This window comes from Mustelus asterias, chromosome 5 (assembly GCF_964213995.1).
Source record: "Mustelus asterias chromosome 5, sMusAst1.hap1.1, whole genome shotgun sequence".
NCBI classification, from domain to species: Eukaryota; Metazoa; Chordata; class Chondrichthyes; order Carcharhiniformes; family Triakidae; genus Mustelus; species Mustelus asterias.
Window position 1 is genome coordinate 63,275,840 of NC_135805.1, and position 18,949 is coordinate 63,294,788.

The following is an 18,949-nucleotide window of genomic DNA, read 5'->3' on the forward strand; positions in this document are numbered from 1 at the left end:
ATCTCTTCAAATGTTTTTTAGACTAATTATAGGAATGTAATTGATCATTTTGCAAATACTACATGAAACAAATCTTTTTTTAAAACGGACTTGCAATACCACAGGGCATAGCCATGGTAATGTGGAGTGGGAGGTAATGATGGTAATTATAGCTCAGGGATGAATTCTTCATAGAACTAAATGACAAGTATAGACATGCAATTTTCAGCAAACATTGCAAAGCTTTTTGGCTTCAATCATGAACTGTCTACTGGTGTACTGCTCTTCAACATTCAAGAGCTTGTCTGAATTCATTGCTCAGGATATTTACGGAACCTAATTGTATCTGCATCAGTTTGTGTGCTATTGGTCAGCATGGTACATTGATAAAGTGTAAGGCCCTCTGGTGGTTGGATAGCATGATGTGGAGATGCCGGCGTTGGACTGGCGTAAACACAGTAAGAAGTTTAACAACACCAGGTTAAAGTCCAACAGGTTTATTTGGTAGCAAAAGCCACAAGCTTTCGGAGCCTTAACATTCAGCCTCTGATATTCGGATAAGCGTTCTCCAAGGTGGCCTTCACGACACATGACGGCACAGAGTCGCTGAGCAGAAACTGATAGCCAAGTTCCGCACACATCAGGACGGCCTCAACCGGGATATTGGGTTCATGTCACACTATCTGTAATCCCCACAGTTTGCCTGGACCTGCAGAGTCTTACTGGCTGTCCTGTCTGGAGACAATGCACATCTCTTTAACCTGTCTTAATGCTCTCTCCACTCACATTGTTTGTACCTTAAAGACTTGATTAGTTGTAAGTATTCGCATTCCAACCATTATTCTGTAAATTGAGTTTGTGTCTTTATATGCCCTGTTTGTGAACAGAATTCCCACTCACCTGAAGAAGGGGCTTAAGGCTCCGAAAGCTTATGGCTTTTGCTACCAAATAAACCTGTTGGACTTTAACCTGGTGTTGTTAAACTTCTTACTGGGTTGGATGGCATACAATAAAAGAGGCAATCAAGAGTTCATACAAGAAAAATGTAAATTTGGTTCAAAGTTTATTTATTAGTGTTAGAGTAGGCTTACATTAACACTGCAATGAATTTACTGTGAAAATTTCCTAGTCGCCACACTCTGGTGCCTGTTCGGGTACACTGTGGGAGAATTTAGCATGGCCAATGCACCTAACCAGCAAGTCTTTCGGACTGTGGGTGGAAACCAGAGCACCCAGAGGAAACCCACGCAGACACAGGGAGAATGTGCAGACTCCGCACAGACAGTGACCCAAGCTGGGAATCGAACCTGGGTCCCTGGTGCTGAGGGGCAGCAGTGCTAATCACTGTTCTACCGTGCCGTCCCAGGAGACAATAGGACCAAGCTTCATTTGCGCAAAAAACAATCTTGTCCGTCTATACACAATGAACCAAATTATTTTTTAATTTGAATTTGATAAAGGCAGATCACCACACCGTAACAGGAAAAACAGATGGATAGTAGAGTATGGAAAACATTGAACAAGGGTGAAATAAGTATTGATGATGAAGAGCAAAAGCATTAGGGATTGGAGGTAAAAGTACACTTAACTGCATGAATCAGAATATTTAAACATGGAGATTTCTATGATATATAAGCAGCTTGAAGGTTTTGCTATAGTGAGAAGGTGGACATAATTGATTTAATCAGACTTGATTAAAAACAAAGAAACAGTATAAATGGCCTGGGGTTTACTTCAAGAGACTGCAGGTCTCGAGCAGAAGAATCTCATTTGTGAAATAGTGTCTCTTGGTATTGAGGTCTGAGTCGATTTGAATCAAAATCTACTGCATAAAAGATTAGAAATTAGGATCTGTTTCTCACTATTGATATGAAATATTTAAGCATTATAAAGGCTGAATTGAGAAAATAGAGGATGCAGGTAAGAGCGATTTTAATCGATTTAAAGAAATTAATATTCTTACATATTGGGCGAGATTTTCCGGTCGCGCTCACACCCCAAGGCTCGAAATTCCCGCCCGAGGTCAACAGGCTTTTGTGTGGTCCGCCCCTACCCGCTACGATTCCCGTGGTGGGCGGGACGGGAAAGTTCCACCCAATGGGTGGGATTTTCCAGCCATTCTCGCCGGCGGGATCTTCCAGTCCTGGTGACTCCCACCGCGGGTTCTCTGGGCTAGGGAGGGTGTCAACAATGGGAAACCCCACTGACAGCAGTGAGAGCGGAAGATCCCACTGCCGGCCTTTGGGAGAGGGGGCTGCCTCCACCGCCACAAAACACACCCTGGAGCGGGGGATTGGAAAATCCTATCAAATGAGAGCTGAGAAGGATGCTACTGCAACCATGATCATATTTAAATATTTATAAGGCATTAGGACAAAAATGCATAGTGTATAATTCTGAATGATGAGATCTTGTTATTATAGACTGAGTGGCCGCATGATGATGCGGTGATGAGGCTACTAAAGGGTCACATGATGAGAGTCCTCCCCGGAGCACGGGTAGAATACAAGCATGGAGTAGCTACTCGGCTGTTGAATAAAGTATTGTTTGATACAAGTCTCCGATAACCTACCATTGGGAACCCACCACTTCTACAGTTACGATCGTAGACCACACCCCAGTTTATGTTACGATCCAAGTCAAAGCCCTCAAATTTGGTTACGATCTTGTTAAGAACTAGTCAGTTTTTATTTAAAGTAAACAAAATATGAAATCCCGGTTACTGGCTAAAAGAATAAAGCTACAAAATTCTGCAGTTTTTAAATAAACAGAAGAAATTTTAACTGAAAGTCAGCCTGGCAAATAATCAAAAATATCTATCTTATGTTCTAACATCCTGAATTAATATGAGGTAAATGTGAATTGACAGGCAAACTGTGGTTGAACACACCACAAAGAGTACTTTAAATAACAGACACACCCAAGACAGCTCCCATGAATTTCTCAGCAACCCACCCAGGCGAGAGTGACCTCAATGAGTCACAAAATTCTTCAAACTCTGTCTCCCTCACTGGGGATTTCAGTTCCTCACTTTCGAGGGTCTACCCTCCGATTTTCCTCAAAAGCTACTCCAACTCAGGCTGCCTCGAGAACTTCTCACCTCCCAGTTGGTCTCTTCTCCTGAGACTACACCCCGCTCATTTCACAAGGCTGCATTCCAGCATCGAATCACTAGCACATTTCCAGCTCTCCAGCTGCTCAGAGCAGAACCCCCGTTGCCCCAATCTCAGCAGCATAGAGTGACCAAACAGCTGCCAGGTGTCTCTGTAGGATGAAACCAACCGGCTAGAAAGCCAGGATGTTCAGAGAATATTCAAAGAGCAAATATCAAACTAAAGATTAAAGAATATCTATGGAGAATACTTTCTGCATCCAAACACATTGATACACAACCTGTGGAGGGCTTTGCAACATTGAAAAACTCCTGATGATTGTCCGAGATTTAATAAATCTATTCCAGTTCTAAAAAAAATACTTGCCTTGATGACCTTGTGGGTTGTTGTTGAAAGGAACCAACCTACTGTCTTGCCGTAGAGTACAAGTGTAACTATGTCTTGACAGCTATTCTGATGAAAAGGTAATAAATGGGACTTTGCCAGTGCAGGCTACTGCCAGTGAGAAAAAAAGCCAAGGTTATCTGCTTTCATGTATGAATGATGATGTGACTCTTTAAATAACATTGAATTCTTTCTGGGCAGTTTTAAGAATGAAAATACAACTTATTTTAGCTAGCCTGCAATCCCTCAGCTGAACAATACAACTTCTGAAATATTGGGTGTATTTTAATGGGGCCACTATGAATGGGAAATGGGGCAGACAAAAGGATTTACTCAGATGGGAGCCAAAATCCTGGTTTACTGATGGCAGGTTGACTTTAAATAATGATGTTGGCAGTATTTCAGTAGTGTATCGGGACTCGTGGCATCCATGGCAGGAAATTATTTTCCATACATTCTCATCCCATTCATTAAATTACAAACTTTTCCAAATTAAGTCCTACCTTTAAGATTAAGTCGGGGTGAATGGGAAACTCATGCCACCTAATCTATGACTGATTAAAGCTGGCAAGGTGGTCCATTTGGATCAGAGTAGAGTGGTTGTCCTTGTTGAATTCTTTTGCGAAGGAGAAGGGGGGAACAGGAAAATTCTCATGGACTGAACTGTCAGTAGCTGCAGAAGTGAAGCAGAGGGTGGGGCATTGTTGTGGTCAAGGCATCAGGGCAAGAACAGGAGCAAGAGTGGGGCACCAGCATGTTGGCTGGTCAAACAGGGGAAGAGAAATTAGTTTTAATGAAGCAATTGTTTGGCCTATAGGACAGGGTCATCCTGAATGTGATGTTTCATCCTGGGTATCTAAGAGAGGCAACTGTGCCAAACGGGGAAGGTCCACAGTCAGAGAGGGAAGTTAAAGCTTGATAGAACCATAGAATCTCTATAGCGAAGAAGGAAGCCATTTGGCCCATCAAGTTAGCAGCCACTCTCCAAAAGAGCATCTTACCCGGGCCCACACCCATACCCCACTGTCCTATCACTGTAACCCCGTGTTTTTTCGATGGCTATTCCACCTAACCTACACATCTTGGGACTCTTAAGGGGCAATTTAGCTTGGCCAGTCCACCTGGACTGTGGGAGGAAACCGGAGCACCCAGAGGAAACCCATGCAGACACGAGGAGAACGAGCAAACTCCACACGGTCACCTAAGGCCAGAATCGAACCTGAGTTTCTGGTACTGTAGCAGTGCTAAACACTGTGCCTCGGGGCAAGTTAATGGTGTCTGAGGGCAAGGCAAGAGCTATTGAGGGCAGGGCGAGGATAATGGAAAGAAGCTCCAGGATCACAGGAGGCAAATTGAGAGTAATGGGGTTGGGGTCGAGGGTGAGAGAAGAAAGGTCGAGAGTCATTGCCACTGCGTCATGGGTGATGGTGAGAAGTTTGATGGTAATTGAGAGAAGGGTAACTTTCAACAGTCAAGGACGATGGGCGGAAGCTGAAAGGTGACAAAGCGAGGTTGGAGGATGAAGGCTGGCAACCACAGTGCCACCCTGGGCATGTCTAACAAAATAGCTGCAAATACAGGCGCAGATGGCAGAAATCCAGGTTCAAATGGGATGAGGCCATAGTGTTGAGGGAGGAGTCTTAGGTGTGACTGAGGATCTCTCACTGATAACTGCATATGTTCAATGTATGATGGACATGTCAATAGAAGTGCTCACATCTTTGCCTGCCCTCTTCCCACAGCTGATTTTATGGAGTTGCAATGGGTTTCATACACCCAGTCCTTCTGCAACTTCAAGAGGAGGAGAGGATTCTCCAGAGGAGGGCTGTGGTGGAACAACAACAGTGAACATATAGGACAAGAGGGGTAGAGTGGTCGGGAGGAAGGCAACAAGATCAGACTTCATTCCTGATAAGCTTTAACATGTCAGCCCGTTTCCTAGACATGCACCAATTACCTCCAAACTCTCTGGGAGGCAATTCCACTCTTTCCAGATATCCATAGGGAATATGTGTGGCATGTTCCAGGCTGACACAGATCGATGTATAAAGTATCAATGACCTGCTCCGAAGGGCCAATAATTACATTAGATTGCAGGCTGTATGACACTGGGTTTCAGGGCCATCGCTCAGTTTCCACAAGTGCAGGAGACAATTGACTACATTCCCTGAGAATAGGGATGGAATTGTGGTTGGTGCAGACTCAATGGGCCGAATGGCCTCCTTCTGTACTGTAGGGATTTTATGATTCTAATAACCAACTGCATATATCAATCATAAGGGATTGTACTCCCTTGACATACAGCTGGTCTGTCACAACACACAGCAGATTGCGCAGATCCATGCTCGATTTCCAGGGACCTCTCATGACTCTTCTACCTTACACCACTCCCAGCTCATAGAGCTTTCGGAGGTCCTTACCCACATGGACTGCTGGATTCTGGGTGACAAAGGCTATTTCCTTCAGGTCATGACTCATGATGCCAGTGCATCATCTACACAGCCCCGCAGAGGAGTGCTACACAGCAGCTCACACTTCTACTGCCTGGACCAATCTGACCGACCACATTATAATACATTCCACAGAGCGGGATCCCAGATTATCGTGGTCGGCTGAGCATTGAACAACATGGCATTCCAGCAAGGAGAAGTATTGTCTTGCGAGGAAATGGAGGCGTTACACTCCAACCCCAGGGAGGATGATGTTGAGGATTCTGAAGAAGAGGCCATTTGATTTGATTTGATTTATTATTGTCACATGTATTAGTATACAGTGAAAAGTATTGTTTCTTGTGGACTAGCATACCGTTCATAGAGAGGGAAAGGAGAGAGTGCAGAATGTAGGGTTACAGTCATAGCTCGGGTGTAAAGAAGATCAGGTTAATATAAAGTAATTCCGATCAAAAGTCTGATGGCAGCAGGGAAGAAGCTGTTCTGGAGTCATAAATATTGCTGCACATTTCCACAATGTGAAGGCCATGGAGAATCATGCCAGGGATTCCAGAGGCAGCTTGATTTTAACTTGTTTTGCACATCGTTATCGCTGGGGAAGAGCAACTTCCCCTTTGCTGGATGGCCTGGGAGCGACATCGTTAAAACGTGGGGCTGCTGTTTGTCTCACCTCAAGACATTTCTCAGAAGGGGGAAGAGTGATGAGGGGTGGCGGGGTGGGGAAGACGGGGAGGGTGGGAGCTTCATCAAATGAATGGACTGCAGAAACAGGCTGGAAGTGATGGGGCTTCCCAGGAGATCATATACAAAAATTTAAGGGGCTGATCATGGGGGTAGAAGATTTAGAGCTGCAGAGAAAGATGAATGCTTGGCTTCCAAACGATATCCTTTGCAATTTGTGCATTTTGGCTCCCAGGTGACCTGCTGTCTGCCTGCAGACCCTGCATGCTTGGCCTGGGAGTTCCCTTCTAGCTCCCTGGAGCTGCACTGCAATCACCTGACATTAGATTCAGGCACTTCCTGCCCTCTCCAGCCACATGACCACAAGTGCTTCATCTGGCCACCTTCCACACTTTAAGATGATCATTAAATTCTGTGTGCGTCAGTTCCCGGCACAAAAGCAGAAGTGATGCACAGTTCTGTTTCCAGTGTCGGGATCTGTGTCTCACAGATTAAATCCTGCACAGTGAAAATGCTGGCAACCGTGGTTAATGGAATTTCCGCTGTTCTCATATTTGGCACAAAGTTACAGCACTGTTTAGTGCCTTGAGTTCTCTCAAATCCTATCAAAAAGCTTATGGTACTTTATTAGGTTGCCATTAAATTTCTTGTAAAATGCATATTTTGAATTACTAAAGTAAAACTTTATCCTGGTTTGTGACATTTTTCTGTTACTAGGTGGAAGAGACTGAAACATTATTAATGTTACGGGCCTTACTGCAGTTTAAATTAAATCAGTAACAGTCTCTTGCAATGCAGGATTGTTAATTATTCTGAACATTTTGTCTTGTTGATGGAGAATGAAATGTTTTGAATCGCACTGTCCTGAAACTTTCACTATAATACAAGGCTTGGGGATGCACTGTAATGTCAGATCCACAAACAGTTCCAGAAGCGTATTTTCACAGCTGCCTGGGACACACTATGCTATTCCATATGAGAAGTTTTATGCAAGTCTACAGTCATTGGTTAGCTTGAGTCCAATTTGAAAAGTTCCATTAAGTTTTAACCTTTTAGATGCCTCCAAGATTTAGGCAGGTTATGATTACACGATTACAAACTTTACACAGGCGAACAATGGCACATTATGGCCTGATTACATGGTTATAAACTTTATACAGGCGAACAATGGCACTTTATGGCCCGGATGTTCAGGCCCCAGCACGGTGGGGCATGCCACAGGGAATGTCCATTGACCTTTGGTGAGACTGGATGATCCCAGCAGGGCCAGAAAATTCCATCCCATATATTTTGATACACCCCTGCATTTACTTGCACTGACTAACAATGGATACTTGGTGCCACAGTTGGGATAATGTGCTGACTTTGTATTGGTGATGGGGAATTTTGCTAGGGCACATTGCATGTTGGAAACTCAAGTAGGCGTCATGTGCTGTGAAAAATACGATCCCAAGTGTCTAATATAATACTTCCCCGGACACACTTACCATAGCTAGAGGCTTGGATTTTCCAATCCTGCCATGGTGGGATCTGCCATAGGAATTATATGGGCCAGTCAAAAGTTCATTGACTTTGGACAGGACCGGATGATCCTGGGCAGGGTCAGAAATCCCATCCTAAGAATAGATAGATAGTGACATATATGGAGTGCTTTATATTACATAGATGCCTGCACGCACTCCCATTGACTAATATTTGGAAGGGGGAGAGATGGGGATTAGCAGGACACTCTTATTTAGTTAAGACATATCTGTGTCCTTTTATGAATCACTATGAGAGACAAAACCAGCAATAAAACTATATAGACCTCAGCGCATTATCAAAAAAGCTATAGCCATTGATTGGTAATAATGGCAAATAACAAAAAAACCCACAAATTACATTCATACTTTCAGCAGAATATTTTAGCAATTGTGATTTGAGCTGTTTATACTTCTTATGGTTGTAAACTACCTTCAGCCTCAAAATTGCATCTCCATGAATAATGATACCCGAAGCCTGCACGAATGAGCTTCTAGCTGAAGCTTCACTATGTTCCCCCCTCATCCTTTCCTCAGAATATCTTCACCAAGGGAAATGTTGACAACCTCCATACTGTTTGAGGAAACTACGCCACCTGTTGTCCAGTCCAAGCAACAACAGCAACAATGAGCTCCAGATGAGGCCTGCCTGACTCAAATACCAAATCAGATCTGCTTCCAAAGATGCTAAACTGCTTTTCAAAGGCTTGAAGTTTTAGGGACTACCCAGTGGACCCCTACTAATACCATTAATTTTTGTTATTATGTATAAAGGGACATAGGCCTAGAAATCGCTGTTAGTATGTCATTCAGTAATTAACTGTGGGTTACTGAAAGTCACTGGGAGTAACAAAGCCTGCTGTTTTACAAACAGCCTTTCTGGCTTCAGTCCATTGACTAAAATGTGGGTTTTATCTCTCACACAGCACAGCAACCAAGGAGAAGGGAGGAATGCACATTCTATTAATGTATCTGTGAATAGCAACGAGGAAATAGCATAGAATCCCTACAGTACAGAAGGAGACCATTCGGCCCATTGAGTCTGTACCAATCACGATCCCACCCAGGCCCTATTCCCGTAACCCCACACATTTACCCTGCTAATCCCCCTGACACTAGGGACAATTTAGCTTGGCCAATCCACCTAACCTGCACATCTTTGGAGTGTGGAAAGAAACCGGAGCACCCAGGAAACCCACGCAGACACGGGGAGAAAGTGCAAACTCCACACAGTGACCCGAGGCTGGAATTGAACCTGGATCCCTGGCACTGTAAGGCAGCAGTGCTAACCACTGTGCCACTATGTTGCCCTTTATGTATGCCCCCAGCAAACTGAGATAATTTTCAGATTGAGAAAAGGGGTGGCAGCGGCGTAGTGGTATTGTCACTGGACTAGTGATCTAGGAATTAGGTTTGAATCCCGCCACGGCAGATGGTGAAATTTGAGTTGAATAAAAATCTGGAATTAAAAGTCTATTGATGACCATGAAACCATTGCCGATTGTCGGAAAAACCCAGCTGGTTCACAAATGTCCTTCAGGGGAAGAAATCTGCCATCCTTACCTGGTCTGGCCGACATGTGACTCCAGGGCCACAGCAATGTGGTTGACTTTCAAATGCCCTCCAAGGACATCCAGAGATGGACAATAAATGCTGGCCAGCCAGCGACACCCGCATCCGATAAAGGAAAATAAAGTTTCATGGTTAGATCAGACTTGTCCAACCTTTTCACGTGGGAGACACATTTCAACATTTTTCTCACTCAAGGGACCAATGAACAAATTTCAGAAAGTTTGGCAAAACATTAAACATAAATTTTAAAAAACACTGGTGTATGAAAAGAAACAACTTGCTAAGCAAAAAACAATGAGTCATGAATAGGGATGAGAATTCGAGTGTGAGAGGGTGAGAATGTGTGTGTGTCTGGCTCCCTCCCAGCATCAGAGTGCTCACTCACTCTCCCTCACCCTCTGTGAGAGTGGGTCAGAGTGGATGTTGGTGTGTTGAAGTGAGGGGGAAATGAGAACCCTAAGACTGGGAGTGAGCCAGATTTATGACGACACTCTCTGGGCACTCTCACATTTTCTTTCCCCCTCACATTTTCTCTCGCTCCTCTTTCTCCCCCATCCCACACTCTCTCTGTTCCTCTGTCTCCCCTCATTCTCTCCCTTATACTCTCCACTCACACACTCACCTCCCTTCTTTCTTTCCCCACACTATCTCCCTCTTCCCCTCACTCTTTCTCTATCTCTCTCCCTCTTCCCCTCATCCTCTCTCTCCCCCTCACCATTGCTTTATTTCCCTCTCCCTCCCACTCCCTGCCTCTTCCCCTTGCCCTGACTCTTTCTCCTTTTCCCCTCACTCTCTCTCTCTCCTTCTCCCCCTCACTCTCTCTTCCTCACCGCTTCACACACTCTTTCCCTCACACTCACACACTTCCCCTCAAACCCTCTCCCCCCGCCCAAACCCTCTCTCCCCCACACATACACCCTCTCTCCCCGCCCAAACCCTCTCTCCCCCACCCAAATCCTCTCTCCCCCACCCAAACCCTCTCTCCCCCACCCAAACCCTCTCTCCCCCACCCAAATCCTCTCTCCCCCACCCAAACCCTCTCTCCCCCACCCAAACCCTCTCTCCCCCACCCAAATCCTCTCTCCCCCACCCAAACCCTCTCTCCCCCACCCAAATCCTCTCTCCCCCACCCAAATCCTCTCTCCCCCATCCAAACCCTCTCTCCCCCCACCCAAACCCTCTCCCCCCCACCCAAACCCTCTCCCCCCCACCCAAACGCTCCATCCCCCACCACATTCAAAATTTACCCTCTCACTCTTTGCTGCTCATCCAATCACAGGTTGGTTTCTCTCTGCGTTTGCTGTTGATAGGATCCAGCTGCCACCAGATGGGCAGCTTTACAGCAGTGTTCAAATTTCAATCAGCTGAATATTGAACAAGTTTGGTGTGCCACATTAACAGAACAAGTTTGGTGTGCCACATTTAGGAACAAGTTTGGTGTGCCACATTTACAGAACAAGTTTGGTGTGCCACATTTACAGACTTCAAGGGTCGCAATGCAGCCTGTGGGCCGTGAGTTGGGCAAGCCTATACTGGGGATTGCAAGATCTACTACAAAGAAGGTTTATGGAGGGGCAAAGATACAGTTTCTGGAATTGATGGCAGACCTCCTCCCTCTACCTAAAAATGCTTGGTACATATGTGATCAAAGTTGATGCCAAAAAGAAGCAGAATTCATTGGCCACTGAAGCTGCAGGCATAGCTGACTCACATTGTCCTTTCTCACTGCGCAGCTCAAGAAAGACCAGCACCACAGAGTTCTTGCAGGTTGTCACTGAAGCATTGCAGCCAGTCTATATACTTAATTCTTCCACAAGCCAGTGGTAGGTTAGGTATCAAAACCACAAGCACCAAGTGCTGTGTCAATTCAAGCTGCCAGCAATAAATACATTGCATTGAGTGATATTTTTATTGGTTAAAGCAGAACCCCAGCAAAGGAAGGTAATAAATTGTACTCAATTAACTAAGCAGGAAACTTTGGGACAAGGTAATTTGGGCAGTTATTTGGCAGGTGAGGTTTGTCCCATTATGAAATGTTGGAGCTGTGACTTTTATTGGAAGGCATCGAGATTTCGCATCTGGGGAACCAATCATTGTTGCTGGCGCTGCTGCTACTTTCTCATTGGCATTTTCCCTATCATAGTTTTGCTATTCTGGTCTTCATTTTGAGCACAATATTAGGATGAAGTAATGGAGCATTCACTAGATGACTAATACCCTGGAAATCCTAAGGGAGTTAAATATTCTACTGCAAGTCTGCCCTCAGTCAGACCGGAGTTTCAACTGCAGTCTTATGCTGCGCATATCCAGATCCGACCGCTAATAAAAGTGCTTCCAGTTTGTCTGTACTGGGAGCAGGAATTTGCACTTAGACTAGAGTTTCCCATGCAAAATTTACCAATGGCAGCTGAAATCCATTCAATTAGCAAAACCACTCAAATAAGAGCTAAGTTGAGGAATGGACACAGTAAAGTGAAGGCTGAAATGTGGAGGAATGAGTGCAATGAAGAGAGGTAGTGGGTAAAAGGAAGGAAGGATATGAAGGAGAAAGGGAAAAGGGCAAAACACTAGCCCTGAAAATTGACTCTCTGTGGAGTCTCGTTCCTTCAGGTTTTAATTGTTTAAGTAGATTTTTTAAAATGCATCATTTTACATTTTACAATTTTTAAACTTTGCCCTTTGTCCATTTTTTCTCTCTCACTCTTTATCGTTCTTTCTAATCCTAATTTATTTGTCTTTTTCTTTCTGTTCCTTGATTCGACATTGAATTCACTCACTCTTTCAAACTTGCTTCTCTGTCCTTATCCAATTCATTTTGCAATCTATCAATCTCAATGGTTAAAGAGATACCCTGTTTCATGACCTGCTCACTCAGGTCCCAAGTACCCTGGGAGAAAGTTAAAAAGAGGAACATGGGTAATGTTAGCGGAACCAGGAGTGGGCAATACTTCCGCGTGCATGTTGGGAGCTGATGCACACACAATTGCAATTAAAATTTAAAAGGCTGACATGGGCAGTAATTAACATTTATCACTGGAACTCCCCAGCTTCTTCCTCTTGGCTGTCTTTGCACACATATCCCAACAACTGAGGGGTACTGTGATAGCCAAGGTCTCTGACTCTTGGAGGATTGCTAGGGAATCAGGCCCCTGCTGAGGCCCAAGCTGATGATAGGCCTCTGGTCATGGCCACAAGAAGCTTGTTGGAGATGCAGCTAAAGTTGGGGAATATATGGCAGAGATACTGGTAAAGCTCATGGTTTGCATAGATCATGGAGCGGTCTGTGCAAGCCAAGAGTTCTATCATGTTTCAGACATGTGACTGCATGGGGAGGTTCACGACCTCCATGGAGGGCCAAATCCAACATACAACCCATATGCGCTCTGACCTGCATCCTGTCGCTCTATCCTTGACTCCATATAACAGTGGCTAGGTGAGAGGAAGACTAGGCTCCCAGACCTTCCTCTGAATGCCCCTTATCTTCAGGGAGGCAGAGCAGTGCCTTCGCGCAGAGAGGGGAAGAAGGAGTACATGCTTGCCGTCCCAGAGGCTTCCTCTCAGCACACCCATAGGGCGAGTGGCCTCTCCTCATCCTCTCTGCCTTTGACCCCATTGCCTCCAGTAGGCAAGGCTGTGGAGGATGCCCCTGAACCAATGCAGGAGACCCATTATAGGCTGGAGCCCTCTAGGCCTCAGAGCTCCAGAGGATACCCACCACCGTCATCAAAGGTAATGGGGACAGCGCTGCTGATATTAGGGTTGCACCAAGGAGTAGTAGCCATAGAAGAATGTAAGACTTTATGAGAGTACAAAGATGGCACAGGTATTTTTAAAAGTCCAATTTGTCACATGTAAATACCCTATATTCTATTGTTTTCACTTTATTCACTTCATTCCTGTGTGCGTCATTTGTTGGGACTAGCTGTGCCAGAGAGTTAATTATACTGGCAAGCCTCATGGTTGGCATACGTTGATGATTGTAGAGGAGTTAAGAACATTCCCTTTATTGTGGAAGAAACAATGTGTGTTTGTGTTTAGTCTTTATTAAGTGTTCATGTTAGCATCGAGTTTTGTACTTGCCAGTCTGTGGGACATGGCTGAACATGCAGGATCAGCTGGCCCTCCCTTTTACACATTGTCAATGAAATTATCTGAGGTATCTCTCAAAGGAGATAACTGAACACTTGCAGGGTGAGCATGCCTGCCCCCTGTTGGTGGTGAGCAGTTATAAACCCCACTGGTGGGAATCTCTCCCGGTGCGGGGGGAGACGCTAGTGGCCCAGAGAATACCGTCACCAACCCGGGCTAGCTAAAGATATGGAAATTGAGATTTCCATATGGCAATCATCCCCGTGCCGATTCCAGCACGGGGCTGATTACACGGAAAAAAAGGGCCTGGGAGTCTCATGATTGGCCAGACGCTGGTTGCGAGTCCCGCCGCTGATGTCTCCCAGCTTGCTGAGCTACTCGAGCAGTGCAGTGGGCTGGGAGAACCCTGGCAAAACAGTATTCATAGGATGCACATAATGAAAAAAGGAAGAGGCCACTGGACTGACCTGCCGCTGAAAGGCCACTGACTTAATTTCTACCTCTCAACACATTGACAGGGGATTTTTAGGTCCCCTTAACAGGTCTGCCACAATTTCCTCTCTTACATGCTCCATCAAATACCCCCCACCATCTCCCTCGCTGTGACATTGTCAGACGGCACATTCAGCAACTCGCCATGCAAAGAAAATTTTAAAAACAAAATGTGTAAGGACCAGTCTGACTAACAGCAGATACCATTAGATGTCTTGCTATTGCAAAATCTCTGCCAATGTAACAAGCTTAATTGCGTAATTGAAGTATTTTGAATGAATGCATCATTAATTTTCCGTGCCCTCTTTGAACTTGTTTTTGTTGGGCTAAGGATTTTCAGGGCAGTGCTGAACACAAATGAATGGTTCATTTGTACTTTGACTTGGCATTACAGGACTTATTTTAGTTCAATTTGTTTTCTTTGATAATATTAGCAATGGCAGGAAATTCAGGTTTTTAGTGCCAAATTAGGTACAGCTTAGTGCTGTAGTAGAGGTGGTGCTGAGCTTTATTCTTGAATCTCTGAAGTCCTTGTGGTGTAGTTACAGCCATAGAGCTATTCGGAAGATAGTTCCAGTGATAGAAACTTAGAAACTAGAAGCAGGAGTAGGCCATTCAGCCCTTTGAGCCTGCCCCACCACTCATTATGATCATGGCTGATCATCAAATTCAATATCCTGACCCCCCCCCCCTTCCCCCATATCCTTTGATCCCTTCAGCCCCAAGAGCGATATCTAATTTCTTCTTGAAATCAGACAATGTTTTAGCCTCAACTCCTTTCTGTGGTAGTGAATTCCACACATTCACCACTCTCTGAGTGAAGAAATTTTTCCTCATCTCATCTCCACATTGGTCCCTGTCAACTCCAGTGGGATGCTTCACTTGGACCCTGCAGTGTCTCTGTGGCACTAAACACCCGCCTTCCCCAGCCCCCAAGCTCCCCCCAAAGAAACCTGGCACCACATTAGGGGGCAGTTGAGTGGCTGCATGTGACCAGTGTTTGTATCCTGATGGGGGATCTCGCCGGTGCACCACATCATGACCTCGAGTGCGGTACAACATCACCATCACACCTTGCATAAGGGTTCACATCAGTGTTATCTGTGCGATGTTTCAGCCTTACTGGGAGTGTCAGCTCAATGCCCGGGACATAAGCTTGCAAAGGGTTAAAAGTGGCCTCCATTAAATGGCTGTGTGGTTTGGCTGCCCAGCATTTATTAGCCACTGGTAAGGGGAGGCCAGGGTGCCCGTTTAACCAAGTTATTGCCTCTTGTGGTAGATGAGGCACAACTGAATCGTTGAAGGCCAGCAATGAGCATGTCCAGCGCATTCCTAGATGGCACCCCCTTTCTCCCAGGTCACTAAACGTGCAGAGCTGAGCAGCCTTCAGTTATCTATTGGAGGAGATTTACTAGGATGTTGCCTGGTATGGTGGGAAGGTCTTATGAGGAAAGGCTGAGGGACTTGAGGTTGTTTTCGTTAGAGAGAAGAAGGTTAAGAGGTGACTTAATAGAGGCATACAAGATGACCAGAGGATTAGATAGGGTGGATAATGAAAGCCTTTTTCCTCGGATGGTGATAGATAGCACAAGGGGACATAGCTTTAAATTGAGGGGTGATAGATATCGGACAGATGTCAGAGGTAGGTTCTTCACTCAGAGAGTAGTAAGGGCGTGGAATGCCCTGCCTGCAGCAGTAGTGGACTCGCCAACATGAAGGGCATTTAAATGGTCATTGGATAAACATATGGATGATATTGGAATAGTGTAGGTTAGATGGGCCTTAGATTGGTTTCACAGGTCGGTGCAACATCAAGGGCCGTAGGGCCTGTACTGCGCTGTAATGTTCTATGTTCTATGAATCTTACCATTATACTTAACCTCCCCTGACAATTAGTTTTGACTGCCAGGCAGCGTCTTCACACTGATTGAGTGTAGGTTCCAATGACACTGCAGTCATCCTCCCCCGAATGTGAGGCCCTTCAGGTCACCTGAGAGATACATTCCTGTATCCCCCACTCTGCCCTTACAGCCCACCTTGGGTAGCACAACCGGGTAACTGACAGTGCCCCCAGTCCTGGGTCTCTTATTTACAAGCCCTTATAACTCTTGCCAGCCCCCACTAAGAAAGGGCACTCCCTCAGCTGCGACATGGACAGGAGCAGAGGATGGAGGGCAGAGCCTGCATGCCAGCGTTCACAACCTCTTTAAAACAAGGTGTGCACTGAAATGAAGGGAAGTGAGGCCTACAAGTGACCCTTGCTGACCCCTTTCACCTAAATGCCGTCTCTGGGATCCCCACCCCTGGCCCCGAGTTGAACCTATCTGCGTCCCCCGAGTCCTCTCTGGTGCCCCCTGAGCAGTGCTGGCAGCTTGAGTCCTCACCTCCAAAATGCCCCTCAGAGGTGAAGGTGCCAGGTTCACACTTATATGGACCAGTTGTAAATGGCGCCGACGTGACGTCACACCGGTGCCCACTGAATATCCGGTGAGGTGGGAGGTCCCAAGAGAGTGCTCGTTATTGACATGCTAATGTAATAAAATGAGCTTTCTGCAGTCCCACGGCGTATTTCAGACCATTCTATTGGTGACAGGACCGGGAGATTGGAACTCAGAAACTCGCCGCATGAATCACCGTTTCCAGATTTTGAGCATGCACAGACGGAGAGTGTGTGCTCAAAATCACCCCCTACGTGTTTGGTTGACTTCTCAATATTTTCCCATCTCCAAGCCCCGTTCCAGAGATGGGCCTGTGGTGGCAACAGCTATCTTCACAGCTCATGGCAGGTATCCAGGTAAGGTTGTTAAGACCTCAATTAGTGGCAGTTTTCTGAAGGGATGACAAGTTTGCTGCCAGGCCCATTACTGCCTTCCGTCCCTCCATCCCCTTCCACCAACCTTTCTGTGTCAGGAGCCTGGCAATACATTGGGGGTAGCTTCATGCGGGGAGCTAGGAGCACCATCCAACTGTAATGAATCATGCGCCTTCACTGCCTTGCCGATGTTGAAGCACACAACCAATGTTTTATGCTGATACTATTCAAGTACAAGCTCTTTAAGGTTGAGTAGGCTGAATTCTATTTGCTAGACTCAGATTACAGGATAATGTGTGCTTTCTTTTATATAGTTTCTATAATCTGGAGATCACATTTAGGCAGTTCCGTGCAGTACTGAATTGTGATTACCTAATGTTTCTTTCAATCTTTTTCTCATTTAGTCCCGCTGTAAATGTTATCACCCCCTCCCCATAAAAACGAGTTTAGCTTGGCCTTGCTCATGGAACTTTTCCCTCTGGCCTCTTCTGCACGCACGCAGTTGCAGCCCCACTGCCAAATTTCCTTCCTATCAGATTTATTTTGCTGCTCTGATTTCTAGCAGATCCATACCCCAATTCCCTGTCTCTCTGCAGTTGTGGCTCTGCTCTCCAGAGTGTCAAATGCAACAGGACAGGATTGCAAACATGCTCACACTATCAAGCTTAATAAGAAACAGCAGTGGTAAAGCATTGGCAGATATTACTTGTCAGCTCCAGGGCTGAGTACCTCTTGGCTACATACAACAAATTGACCTGAATTTATGAATGAAGGCATCAAATGTAATAAATCTTTGAAGCAACTAAAAAAAAATTTCATCCAAGGTAATAAAACAAAGGGTTAATATGCCATTCTTAATTAGAATAGAGGTTGCACAACAAGGAAACAAGGCATGTTAAATTTAATTGTGGTTGCTGAGTTTAATTCACAGTTAAACAAATTCCTTGCCAAGATTATTACACATTTGAATTTTGATAACTGTACGCACATCACATTATTACCTTTCTTTCTTTGTCTTATGAATGCTGATTACGAGAATAGAACATAGAACATAGAACAGTACAGCACCGAACAGGCCCTTCGGCCCACGATGTTGTGCCGAGCTTTATCTGAAACCAAGATCAAGCTATCCCACTCCCTATCATCCTGGTGTGCTCCATGTGCCTATCCAATAACCGCTTAAATGTTCCTAAAGTGTCCGACTCCGCTATCACTGCAGGCAGTCCATTCCACACCCCAACCACTCTCTGCGTAAAGAACCTACCTCTGATATCCTTCCTATATCTCCCACCATGAACCCTATAGTTATGCCCCCTTGTAATAGCTCCATCCACCCGAGGAAATAGTCTTTGAACGTTCACTCTATCTATCCCCTTCATCATTTTATAAACCTCTATTAAGTCTCCCCTCAGCCTCCTCCACTCCAGAGAGAACAGCCCTAGCTCCCTCAACCTTTCCGCATAAGACCTACCCTCTAAACCAGGCAGCATCCTGGTAAATCCCCTCTGCACTCTTTCCAGTGCTTCCACATCCTTCTTATAGTGAGGTGACCAGAACTGCACACAATATTCCAAATGTGGTCTCACCAAGGTCCTGTACAGTTGCCGCATAACCCCACGGCTCTTAAACTCCAACCCCCTGTTAATAAAAGCTAACACACTATAGGCCTTCTTCACAGCTCTATCCACTTGAGTGGCAACCTTTAGAGATCTGTGGATATGGACCCCAAGATCTGTCTGTTCCTCCACAGTCTTCAGAACCCTACCTTTGACCCTGTAATCCACATTTAAATTAGTCCTACCAAAATGAATCACCTCACATTTATCAGGGTTAAACTCCATTTGCCATTTTTCAGCC